Source organism: Ammospiza nelsoni, chromosome 9 (assembly GCF_027579445.1).
Source record: "Ammospiza nelsoni isolate bAmmNel1 chromosome 9, bAmmNel1.pri, whole genome shotgun sequence".
NCBI classification, from domain to species: domain Eukaryota; kingdom Metazoa; phylum Chordata; class Aves; order Passeriformes; family Passerellidae; genus Ammospiza; species Ammospiza nelsoni.
The window spans coordinates 7,337,328-7,344,988 of record NC_080641.1 but is presented as its reverse complement, the minus strand read 5'-3'; positions in this window follow the sequence as shown (position 1 = coordinate 7,344,988).

Genomic DNA, 7,661 nt, shown 5'->3' with positions numbered 1-7,661 from the left:
CACCCATGGCCTCTTCCTCACACCAATATATTTTATATAGACACAGAAAGAGTGACATTTTTTTTTTTTTTTAAAGTGCTTTGTGGTACAAAACTCCAACATTGGCATTAGTGTAGATGTCTGAGTTTTATTTTGTACAAAACCCAGTTTGCTACTGGATTTCAGATTTCAGAGGTAGCATGTTAAAGTTGTCCTTAGCTCACCCAGCTGAGCATCTCGCATGTTTCATGAGATTCCTCTGAAATATCAGTTGTCCTGGCAAGGCATAATGAGGTGAATTAATTAGTAGCATTCCAACGTATCCTGGGCTTCACTGGCTAGTAGTGAAGAATCCCAAAAAAGGAAAGCACTGTAATTGTGCCAGATCCACCCTCTGTTTCCTTTAGTTTCACTCTAGAATTTTTTTTCATACATATTGTCTCCATGCCAGTGCTTGTGGTCTCTGAAATTAAAAGCATTTCTCATAAAGGGGATTATGAAATTAAAAATATTGCTCGTAAAGAGCACATTGATCCTCACTGGGGGGATGACAGACATAAAACCATCAAATTACTGATGGCACTAAATAAAACTAATTTAGGAGATAACAGTACATTTTTAAACAAATAGTGGGGATGTATTGGATTTACAAACTGCAAGAATTTCCCTTCCCAGTGTGCTCATTCTTCATTTATCATTTTATAAGGAAACCCCTTAAACTAAAAGTTAGTCTCATACAAATGTCACTTGCAAGCTTTCTTGCTAATCCAGAGGAAATATTATCCTAGTGGTCCCTGAGGTCCAATGTCTAGGTGTTGGATACATGATAAACTTACTTGAAGCTTTCTCAGTGAGATATAGTCCTCTGGAGACAGCTGTGGATTTAATTTTTCAAGCTTTAGTACAACCTAACCTCTTAAAAACAAGATTTAAGTTTCCCTTGTCAGGTCACTTAAGAGTTTCTTCTTTTATTTTGCTTTTTTTTTTTTTTATTTCCCTCCTCTGCTACTTGCCCAGGCTGTTAATTCCCAGCCTCTGGAGGAAACATTTAACCATCTCAAACCTTTCACATCTTGATCATTTTTTGGTTCCAAAGGACAGCACACATCCATTTGGCTTTTGAATTGTTCTAGTTTGAGAGTTTATCAAGAAATTATCAATGCAAAGCAAACAATTTCCAGTCTTGATCATATAGGTTTCTACATCAGTGCTGAACAGAGGTTTTTGCAAATTTTTGAGCCACTCCTCAGTGTAAGAGCAGTATTTCACACAAAGAGGTGTGTTTCTAGTTTATGCTGTCCAGGAGTTGAGTTTAATCTAGTTTTCTTTGCCCTTGATATTTATCATTTAGTGTTTCAGAAATGGTAAATTTAATGTTCCAAGGCATGCACAGAATTTAACTGGCGAGTTCCTGGTATTGAGAAACTCCACACAACTCAGAGCCAGGTTGAACATGAAGGCTGATCAAGCCAGCAGTGTCACAGACACTGAAATGTGTCTGAAATGCAAGGGATATTATACTCCTGATACTTTCACTGATCCAAAAATGCTGCTTGCAGCTCCTGACCCCCCTCATCTCCCTGCTGTGCTCACACAAACACACTCACAGGCTTCTGCCACACTGCTCCTTCTCAGGAGCTAAAGGTGCCAGAGGTCCTTCAAGGTCACTTGTCATATTTGTTCTCTACAGCCAACTTTTCTTTTTTTCCTTTCAGCTCGTTTTTCCTTGACTTCCTGAGGAAATTAGTTTTATCTTGCCTTACCTATCCGTGCATTCATCAGGTTTCTGCTCCCTCCCTCTTAATGCCCTCGTGACATGTTGGCCAAGTGCAATCACCACTGAAAGATGTGCAAGTTAATTAAGTTTCTGGAGGTTTGTGTGCAAGTCTGCAAGTTAATTAAGTTTCTAGGGATTTGTGTGCTCTGGCTGCTGGGCAGATGAGGGAGAGACCTGTGGTGGGGACTGTGCTCAGGGAGAGTTAAGCAGAGTTCATCTCTTTGGCAGCAGAGAGGGGTCAGTCCCTCTGTGCACACTCTCCAGACAGACAGACAGACAGACAGCACAGAGGAACTGCTGGCCAAGCTGTCCCACAGCAGCTCCTATTGTATTTGCTGAGAAATGCCCCAGTGAAGGCAGGAATAATGAATCTGACTCCATGTTCTCAGAAGGCTAATTTATTATTTTATGATACTATATTATATTAAAGAATGCTATACTATACTAACTAAAGAAATACAGACAGGATACTTACTGAATGCTAAAAACCTGTTAATGAAGACTTGTGACTCTTAACAGAGTCCCAACACAGCTTGGTCCTGATTGGCCAATGAGTCAAAAATGAAACAATCACCTGTGGGTAAACAATCTCCAAACACATTCCACATGAGCAAAACACAGGAGAAGCAAATGAGATAAGAATTGTTTTCCTTTTCTCTGAGGCTTCTCAGCTTCCCAGGAGAAAATCCTGGGCAAAGGGATTTTTTCAGAGAATGTGAATGCCACAAGCTCCAGCCTGGCTGCAGTTTCAGGTCCAGGGTGGGTCTTTTCCAACAGATGGCAAGTGAGAGGAGCTGTGGGGCTTATTTCAGATGGAAACAGAAAGACACTCTGAAAGAAGCTGAAAGAGCTTCTAAAAGAAGCTCTCCTGTTGCTCTGTGGCTCACAGAACAATCTATTTTCCATTTTAGTTCTACAAGTTCTGACTGATGTTCAACAGCACTGCTGTGAAATGTTCCCCTGTATCAGATCAGGGAAAGCCAGTCTGATGTTTGCCCTCCAAGCCAACAGCAGGGAGGGATCCACAGAGCTGCAGATCTGAAAGCCTGGATCTTTACATCTCTGCCTCTGCAAAAAGAGAGGCAGATTGAGAAGGTTAAATGGTCTCTCTTGTCCTGGTCTGCACAGAGCACTTCTTTCTGCAGCTCTGCTGTTAGCCATGGCACTCTCTTCTTTCTCAGGGTGGAGTTGCTCTTTTGTCAGGATGTTCACACTTCACACAAAAGCTGTCTGTGAAAAATGCTTATTTTATGATTGGCTTTTCACAAATATTCAAATGAATATTATATGTGTTGTGTTAGAAAGTTATGCTGTATTAATTCTCTTAAGTAGTGTGGTAAATATAGTTTTAGGTTATAACAAAATGTTAAAATAGAAACTATGCTATGTAGGATACATTTTTTTTTTTTCTAAAGAAAGGACTCACACTGAGATAACAGGCACAGGACACCTGAATCTTTCACAGAAAGGGAATTGTCCCTGCCTGACAACACCCCTTCCACATCACATCACCAGTGAGTGCCCTGGACTTCCCACACTGGGGAGGCTTCATGCCTGGCCCTTCTAAGAGTTCAGGAAAATACCTGCTCTGGCTCTGTGCTAAATGCTGAGAGCTACCAAAGCACACTTCCTACCTAATGGATTTGGGCTGTTCCCTGAATCTGCTGCCAGTGGCTGTCAGACACAGGGTAACGGGGCAGTAGCTCTGTGGTCTGAGCAGATGGGTCAGCCTCATGCCTTAGGTAGGAAGGATCCAGCTGAGAGGAAGTGGAAAGGCATGTTTTTTCTGGCAGTGTTGTGTGCAGAAGGAGCTTTGATGGTGTGGGTTGCCATCTTTCCTCTTGCTTTGGAATTGAAAATAAATCCTTGAGGGACTTTTCACCAAAGCATTTCTGGCAGTTGCATGCCAGAGCTGAAAGACATTGAGCCTAAATTATCTCCCACTTGCCCAGTTCTCCCTGAGGGGGTTCTGCATTGCTTTTTGTGCTGTTCCATGAGTGTGCAACATCCTGCTCACCAAACCATGATCCCCTCTGATTGCTTCTAAAAACTTTCTTCTTGTGTGCAGTTTTCAATGGCCGAGCCAGGCAGTTTCCAGAACCCCTTCCTCCTTGGTTAGAGCTGTGCTAATAAAAAAACAGAGCTGTGGGGGCACAGGAACTGTGCACACTCACATGCACAAGGCTACAGCAGACTTCATCCTGCATTTTCCAAACCCCTCAAGCCTCCCCACTCAGGCAGGAGGAGATTTGTGCTAGCTTTCACCTCAAAAAGGAGCTTTACCCTGCACTTGAGCCAACAGAGGGCAATAGACTCAAAATTCAATCTTGAAAAGAAATGCTTTTAAGAGATGGCTCTGAGCAGCCCAGCCCTTACTGTATCTGGTGTCACATATCACAGTGAAAGGCAGCATTCCATGCAGGACCTAAAACCTTCTCAGGCTCCATCAATTAAACCACCACATCTGAGGTGGAAGAGACTCAGCAAGGAACTCTCACTAGGATTCAATGAGAACCAGATGTTGTGGGCACAGCTGTCATGCTTCTTATCAAGAACAACAGAGCAGCCCCTGCTGCAGTTTCACCAGGAACCCTGCCCTTCCTTCCCTTCATCCTCAGCACCACTGAGCAGAACCAAATAAAATCCTCCTGGCCAAAGCTCAGGAGTCCTCCCCAAATATTGCTGTTTGTGTTAGCAAACTGTTTGTGGATCTCCAAATCTGGGTCCTGCTGGGACTCTCACTGTGCTTGGGACAAAATCTTCAAGCTGCCTCTCCTACACAAGAGTGGCTTCACTCACTCCCTTTATAATGTAATTTATAATGTTGGCACCAGGGCTAGAAGGATTAGAGGGAAAGAAATGTGTGTTCCCTCCATAGGAACAGAGCTCTGGCCAATTTCAGTGACATTAATTTTAATATATATTTACCCATAGGGCTCAGATGCCGTGTTTTGTTGCTTTAGATGGAATTCCAGATTGCTAAATTCCAATTGTATAAACGATACCAGATTGCTGCTGTGGCTGCACCCATGGAAGCACATGGGAATTGTGCAGGATATGCCCTGAAGGCTTGTGAGTTCATCCTGACCTACAAGCAGTGAACTCTGCTTTGGAAATGTGGTTCAAAGCAAGGGTTTCTCCTGAGACATCAGAAGTCCTGTCCTCCCAAGGCTGGGTCTTTGCCCAAGGATTTGCTTTGCTCTGCATTTCCTTGACACAGAGTGATTTTGCAAGACTGACCAGTCTGCTGGAGACATTATTCTTGTTTGTACTTGTAAATGATAGGCTGAAACCAAATCTACCTGAATCTGATTACAAATAAAAAATTAGAAAACATTTTGCTTGGCCTGACACAGAAATTTTTGTGTGTGTGAGAAAAGGGCAATATTTAAGTTTCTCATCAACCCAAAGCACTCTTTTTTTTTTTTTTTTTTTTTTTTGTCAATTCCACAGTCAACTCAAAACTAAATTATTTCCACAGCAATAATTTTGAAAACTGCTAAGTCCGATTGGACACACGAGTGGCGTTTAGGATTGTGATGAAGAAGTCTGGACCTCAGCAAGCCAGACAATTTGTGCATCCACTGTCATATTGCTGTTTTCCAGCCTGACAGGGGCATCCCCTGCTGCTCTGAACGAGCCACCAAAGCTGCAGCAGAACAATCCAGGCAGCAGTAAAGGTTACCAGCTGCCACCCAACCTGCAGCTGCTCCTCACTGCCCTCAGAGCTGCATGTATGCTCTCTGCCCCTGCCTCTTGTGTGGACATCATCCCCTGGCTCTCAGGAACCCTTAAAAACCTCTTGTCAAAGATAAAGCAAAAATTACTTGCTTTAACTGCTTCTATTCCTGACAGCATGTGCCAAGCATGAGTGTGAGGCAGAGGAATGACTATAGAGGCCTTTTTAAGATAAAGAGAAATCTTACAGCAGTCCTGAGTGCTGTGTGGAAATTGCATACCAGGTGTTTTGTAAGCAGAACATAATCATTTAAAGGAAACACTGACCCTTTGTGATCTATTTGATATGTGGAGCTTGTGCACATGTTTTTATTTCTTTTTCTGTGCAGCTGATGTGTTTCAGAAGTACATGTACAGCTCCAATCTGCAGGGACAGATGGTTACCTACTAATAAAAAAGCAAGTCCAACTCCTCCTTAAATATCCTGAAATATCCTCCTCCTAAATATCTAACAAGCAGATCCACCTTGGATCTTACAGCAACTCATCATAAACCATCTGATACATGATTTTAATTGGGCTGCTTAGGCAGAGCTGAGCTGCAGGTGTTTTAACAAGGAGCTTCTCTAGCTGATCCCTCATTTTAATTTCTGCTAAACCTCTTGTCACAGGACTGCCTGACCTCATGGGAAGGGAGAGGAAGGCACACAGAGGAAATGTTGGCTTACCCACATAAATACAAGCACATTCCTATTCTAGACCAAGAGCTGTTCAAGCCAATGACTGGCAGGCATTGTGGACTGTTAGTTTAGTTTAGTTTACTCCACTTTATCCAGAGCTCTGGATTCTCCCTACCACCAAGAAAAAAGCTGGTTCGCTGGCTTCAACTTCAGAAGGAGTCAAGTGGCCATTTGGGAAAGGAAACTAAGGTTGAGGTGTGGGTTTGCTCATATTTCAGCAGTCACAGATAGTGTGGGTGTCATCGTGCCCACACTCAAACCCCACGCTCCTTGGGAATGCAGATGTGGGATCTGTAACAGTGCTTCACAGCTTCTGGGTGGACTGATTCTGCTCCTGTTCAGCATATCAGTGTAGGAGACAGCATGAACCACTTGTGAGTTGTTCTTAGCAGAAAATATTAATGTGCTGTTGTTTACAAATAGGAAATGAAGCATCCACTTAGTGAAAAACCAAAAAAAAACCAAAACAAACAAACAAAACCCAAAAGCAAAACTGAACCAAAACAAAAAACCCAACAACCAAAAAACCCCCAAAAAACCCAACAAACCCAACCCTGCTGTTTATGTGCTCTTTATCACAGAGTTCTGGGCACAAATCTGTTTGATCTAAGCTTTGACAGCGGTAGGAAGTGCTTTAAAAGGCTCAGTGCTCTTGAGATTCACTTGGTTATCTGCACTAAGATCTGAGGAGAAATGGTGTGTCCACAGCAACTCACAGATGACAGAGCTGCAACAGGGATTTGATCACATGCAGGTAAAATAATAAGAAAATAAAAGTAGTGTTTATGCAGCCTTCTGGAGATCTTCACTCTTTTTGTGTAGGGCAGGACTATTGTGAGTCAAACCCATCATTAATTTATCTAAAAGAGTTATAACCAACATTCACCCTTAAAAACTAACCCTGTTTTTTTTCAGAACTGTTATTTCTGACATGTTTGTATTGGGTGAGAACTGCACCATGGAAAGACAAGTGTGGGTGCCATTGTGCCCAGCAATTCTCATGGGGTTTATGGTGTCTGCTAAGAGAAAACCTCACTTTGCTGAGTGAATCCAGGATTACCTTCGGCTGTTGTGGCACTCTCTGGTGTGGATTCTTTGCTTCTTTTTGCCAGGGTTGGGATTAAATGTGTGAGATGGTATTTCTTGTTGGGACTCAGGTGTCTATGTGACAGTCTCACCAACCCTGAGCTTTACAGCACTTCACTCTAACAAACTAAAAATGGAGCCCCATCTCTCTCTCTACCAGACTTTTTAAGGATAAACTGTTCAATTAAGAAATGACACCTGAATTATTTTCACTTTTAACCCAATAAGCAACCACCCATGGCCTGCAATGGGGACTTTTTTATCCAATTACAGAAAACCACCCAAACCCAGGGAGAAGAAGGTGAAGAAGGACCAACCTCCACCCTAAAACCTCCATCTTGCTTTATAGATATTACTGTATTCTAAACCCTTAAACTATAAGTTTTCCACCCTGTGATATTG